This window comes from Monodelphis domestica, chromosome 5, assembly GCF_027887165.1.
Source record: "Monodelphis domestica isolate mMonDom1 chromosome 5, mMonDom1.pri, whole genome shotgun sequence".
Taxonomy (NCBI): domain Eukaryota; kingdom Metazoa; phylum Chordata; class Mammalia; order Didelphimorphia; family Didelphidae; genus Monodelphis; species Monodelphis domestica.
In genome coordinates, this window is record NC_077231.1 from 52,714,411 (window position 1) to 52,720,410 (window position 6,000).

At 33.5% G+C, this 6,000-nt stretch overlaps 1 long non-coding RNA gene across 1 annotated transcript in view; it reads right to left on the bottom strand.

The window, feature by feature from the left end:
• The window catches only part of LOC107650043 (uncharacterized), a 72,024-nt gene extending 69,520 nt beyond the window's left edge, over positions 1–2,504 (bottom strand). Inside the window, exon 1 of the long non-coding RNA XR_008912089.1 lies at positions 2,270–2,504. This is a non-coding gene — a long non-coding RNA (uncharacterized LOC107650043). The remainder of the gene's footprint in view (positions 1–2,269) is intronic.
• Between the last annotated feature and the right edge of the window lie 3,496 nt (positions 2,505–6,000).

Consider the following 6,000-nt stretch of genomic DNA (forward strand, 5'->3'; position numbering starts at 1 on the left):
AGTTGCTTAAGAATATGTATGCACTTTTGTTTTGGCATATTCTCACTTATCACAATGTCTGATATGCTGGAACCATGCAATATAGTTGACTATTAAATTTTCAATGTAAACATTTACAGTTTCCAAATAAGCAAATACTTATATGGTTTGACATGTGTTTTGTTAATCCTCTAAACTCAAGAAAGTGATGGAGAAAATACCGTAATAATATAGATAAATGAAAAAAATAAATGTGCCAGGCATAAAATATTTGGATTGGATGAAAAAGCTGGTTGTTAAGCAACAATCATTCCATTTTAATTTGAGTAAATATTTAAATGATTGATGATTGATGGCTAGGAGTCAAAATTTCAGTGTCCAAAGAGGGTCTAGCCTAACTGACCCATATCAACTAAGCATTTTAATGAAAAACAAAACTAGAGAAATACATTTGGAAATTGTTGTCTCATAAAAAAGCAAGCATATGGAATATAGTCATGTTTAGAATGTATTGGGGTGGGAGGTGGGGCTAATTTCTCATGGAGTGATATCAGAAAAAAAGTGATCCAAGTATAGGACCCTAAGTGGGCATCTGGAAAGAGAAATCATTTTTATTATTTGTTGCCTTTTGAAAATACCAGGTTTATATCCTGCATCCTCAGTGCCCACACAATTTGAGTGTTAAGAGGAGGAGTTGTTGTTTCTGAAGTAATTATAACAAGGGTGTAAATTTCTGTAGGTGGGAGACAATTTATTCTATGGAAAAAAAATTTAAATAACCTTACAATAAAGCTAAGCCAAATGGAGTAACTTCTGATGTTATAAACATTTTCCCTTTTTACATTAAGTACAGGACCAAAGGGGAGAAATGCACATGTCCTATAAAAACAGCCAGGCATTCATTCTTCCATCTATGCCAGTGAAGTTATTTATATCTCTCTCTCTTTTTTTTGATGTTATACAATTGAGGGCATTTATTTATCCTATCAAAAGTACACCCATTCTGCAGCTGCTACCTCTGCTATACACCACTTGTGATAGAGTCTAACCAATTTCTAATAGTTGCTTTTATGACTTGGGTGATTTACTTGTTTAATATCCTTAAAACAATGAAATATTAATAAATATACTGCAGTGCCCTTAATATAAAGAGATGACAACTATATAAATAATACTTAGCAAGTGAATATAACATCATTTAATTTCATTCTTGGTTCATTAGTCCTCCTCAATCCAGATTGGGCAAGAAAGGGCAGACCCAGAAGGACATAACCTTCAGTCTATTTTCTTGGGTCCACTTCTCACCTTTGTGTCTATAACTCTTTTAACTTATATGTGCTCAATCAATAGCAATTTCTTAGAATAGGAAAAATTATTCTTTGTTTTTCTGTCCTATCAATATAGTACTAAGAAAAATGGCCTCTGTTATCCCATATTCTGACCTCTAGTTCAATCATTTATCCCAAATTGCAAGGAAAATATTTTGGGAAAACAATTTCCTAGCAATACAAGCAGTGCTGTTTTTCCACTTTTAGTAACAAATATGTGGATACTAACAATGTTGCTGCTGAATGTCATCTCTAAAGCTTGTAAGTATTTCAGGTATGGTATCAATTGAAGGAGCAGCTAAGTTGTATAGTAGATAGAACACTGGGCTTGGAGTTAGGAAGTGTTGAGTTAAAATCTAGGCTCAAATACTTTGAAACTGTGTGAATCTATGTAATTCACAACCCCATTTTCTTCTATTTCCTATTCTGTAAGATGAGCTAGAGAAAGAAATGGCAACCACTCCATTGCATTTGCCAAGAATACCCCAAATAGTATCTATCATAAAGAGTTGGGCAGGACTGAAATGACTGAACATCCATTCAAAGTACCATATGAATAACTTTTGAATATTGAGATAATTATCAGCATTCTGGAGAGAAATGAGATCCTGCAAATGCTTTTAGAAGAAAAAAACCAAGCTCAGAGTTAATCCTATATTACTTCCAAAGCTATTCAAGAGAAGTCTTAATTTTCTGGTCAAAACAAATTCTGCAGCCTAGAGCTTTTTGACAGATAATACTGTTATTGTGATTTTTAGGAAAGGGGAAAGGAAGGTTATATACAAGGAAAAATCACGTATAAATAAAATGAATTCATTAATAAAGAAGGTAAAGGTAAGGGAGGATAAGAGGAAGGGGTTTGCATTTGACTGAACTCAGTTATTAAACCCACTATCTAACTACCCTAAACTAAATACCTAAGTTTCCTAAGGGTAAGTCAAACAGGGAACCAGATTTCTCACATAAAGAGAGTCCTTGGTGGGCCAGGTACAGGAATCCAACTGAATCCTCAGATGTCCCAGGAAAGAGAGGCTCCTCCAAATTTCCACTCTGTCCACCAGAGGGTATGGAGAATTTCCTCTCGCCCTTGTTTGATGGTATTCAAAGAGGCTGCTTGCAAGCTGTCCAGGAGAGTCCAGGAGAGATCAGATCTTCACCTTCCAAGCTTCACTTTCAACTCCAGACTGACTGTTGGAATCCTGCTCCTTTCAAAAGCTTAGAGTCCTGACCCAGTAGTTCTCAGAATCCAGGCCTGTCAATCATACTGTTGTTGCTTTTACCTTCCCTTGCTAGAATGCTTAGGAAGTTATGTTATAATTAAGTCAGCATCACAGATCTTATCCCCACAAGGATCAGTGCAGGAGATAAAGGACATAGAAGCTACCTGAGTAGACTTAGTCGAAACTTTGGAGAGAGTGTCTGCACACATCTGTTCCTTTCTAAGCCAAGCTGGACTAGAAAAATGCCAATGAATTTTTTCTTGAATTTTCACATTAAAATTCAGATTCCCATACTTTCCATGATTCTGGGGTACCATGTACATTAAAGGGGGAGAAACTCTTAACTTTGCCTAAACTTGCAGTCTAGTCTAACAAGCTATAATACACAATAAGACAATATATATTATGATATATTAAACATAAAATATCTTAATATATAACATAACAAATATATTATAATAAAGGAGGAATGTTAGATTGTGTCTATGATTACTACAGAATTTTTAACAGGAACCTTTAAGCAGGGTACGAGTCCTTGGCACATCAAAGCTAAATTGCTTCTATATTTCATCTCCTCCATCTGAACATTTGCAAAAACATTCCCTCAAGCCCAAGATACAGTCCCTTCTTTTCTGTGCCTCTCAGCTTCTTCCTTCAAATTTCAGCAGAGATGCTATATTTCTTCTTTCCTGTCAGTAATTGATACATTCTCCTAACTTTGATGCCCTTGAATTTACTGAACTGTATATATGTTGCATCTTCCTAGTTAAATGGAAGCCCCTTGAAATCAAGGATTATTTAATTTATTTGTTTTGTTTTTGTATATTCCCAATGCTAAGCTCAGAACCTTGGCTATGGTAGGTTCTAATGACTGCTTGTTGCATTAAATTTGTTCCATGGTCACAGACTATGCCTTCTCCCTTGGCCATCATTTCTAGTTCCCATTATTTTGTTGTTACCAAATGAGAACAAATGAAAGAATTGTGTCATCTCCCCTGGTTAAAAATAGTAATGGTGATAATTGCAATAATATTAATGGAATTAATGATGATTAACAATTAGATTAATCATGTGCCATATTTCCAAGATAATAATAATTAATACTTAGACAGTACTTTATTATTTGCAAAGTGATATATATATGCATATAGTTATATAATCTAATTTGATACAGTAAACATGAGATGTGGGTGATATTATTATGTTCATTCTATAGATGGGGAAACAATCTAAAAAGATTAAGCAAGTTGCCCAGAGTCATAGAGCCAGCTTCTTAGCAAAGATTTGAACTAATGTTCTGATTCTGAGTCTCACATTCAATGCGCTATGGTAAGAAAGGTGATGCCCTAAAAGAGCACATCATCCCAATCAATTTCATATTCAATGGATATCATGTTAGATTAAATAGGCACAGTGTATGGGAAAGAGTTCTAATCATATCACAGAAATTTGCAAGTTATACGACCCTAGGCAAGTCACTTAGCTGTTCTCAAATATAATTTCCTCAATTCAAAATGTAGTAATAATGGCATATGTCCATAAGATTATTGTGTTTATTTAATGAAAGGACACACATAAAATGCTTTGAAAAACTCAAAACTGTGTATAAATGTTGACTATTATTATCATTGTAATATCATATATATTAAGCTCATCTCTTTCCCTAAAAATATCCTTCCTAGGTAGTATGTTACAATATTTCCTCTCTTCAAGTAAGCTGCGTTATTCAGTGAGAAAAAATATTGACTTCACTAAACCTAACCTCTAGCAAAGTCCTCCTCAGATACCTCATAATTGTCATGAGGTGATTGTGAATCTGAAGGCCAGTGACACATAAATTCCAGTTGATCCTACAACAATGAAAACTTTATGATCATTTAGATAAAAATCAATGAACTGATGACCTCTGGTCCAAAGGCTAGTCTGGGTAATTTTGGAGAGGATAAATATTGGACAATGTGAAGAGAAAGTAATGAGGAATTGCATGATGAAGAGAATAAGAGGAATAGTAATTTACATATATGGTATACGTATTATGATTAAATAATAGGCCCTTATTCTTTGCATATTTGAAGTATTAAAAAAGATAATGCTATGTGACCCTGGGCAAGTCACTTGACCCTCATTGCCTAGCCCTTACCACTACAAAGTATTGATTCCAAGACAGAAGGTATGGGCTTAAAAAAAGATAATGTTCTGATTTTCGGTGTTTTGAAATTTTCATTGACTGAATTAGTGATAATAAACATGCAAGTATGATTTCTGATTTCTGACAACAGGGAGAACTCCATCAGCAACAAAGATTAAAATTCATCTATGGTTTAGTTTTTTGAAGCTCCTTGAGGTACACAGAAGTCAAGTATGATCACATAACTGGTACATTTTAGTGGTAAGATTTGAATCCAGAATTTACTAGCTCTAACCATATTTGCCAATGCATATTTATTTAATATCAACAAAATTCATAGCATATTATACTAAGTAGATGATTACAGACTCATAAAAGTGGTCCCTGATACTCCAGATATTTTCCCCTTGAATTCAAATTTCAGTAAATCAATTGAAGGTATGAGGCATGAAACCAAAATAAAATGGCAAGGATCCCATAATGGTACAATTTTCAACATTTGTCATTTAATATTCTTAATTCTCCTTAGTTTTAATTATTAAAAGTAAATGTGGAAAGTAATAATAAGATTCAGTTCTTCCTAGTTAAAGATGTATTTTAAATCTATACATATTCATTGTGAATGGACTTGAGATAGGACTGTGGAATAATCAAAATTATCTGAGAGAGATTAGCAATAAAATAATTTCCACTAACCTCTTCTGAGTGAATGCTTTGTTTTAATTAATTTTTTACTCTTTTTCTTCTTTCTACTGTTACTTGGCCATGAGTTCTTAGTTGTCCTTAGAAAAGGGAAAGTCTTTTATTTATATTAAAAGATTAAGGAATGGGTTTGTGTTAAATTAGTGTTTTTTTAGGGTTTTTTTTTAAGAATAAGACATGCATGGAATCATAGCCCATTATAAAGAAGAATAGTGATATTTTGAAGCCTTAGTTGCTGACTACAGGTGAGTTTTAAAAAGCTACTTGCAATCATTGGCATTAGAAAAGCAATTTAAAATATACAAATTTATCCTTACTCTGCCCTGTGTTCCTTTATCCCTTTGATTCAGTGGGTGAAGGATTGTCCAGGGTACAGTTCCATAAAATTAGTAAATAGACACTAATGTTTTACTGTATTAGGGAATGGGGTGGTGTATAGTACAATAAACCATAAGGAAGAAAATACAGCCTAGAATCATGCTTTGTGACATATCTTGCACTCAAGAAATATTTTTCAAGTTGCACTGGTTTATTTTGCTTGATTTGTCTCCTTCAGGTCATTAAAGATCATCTTTAACAAGTCAATCTTTTACCATCCCTCATTTGACATACTGATAAAATAGAGAAAATAAATTATGAATTC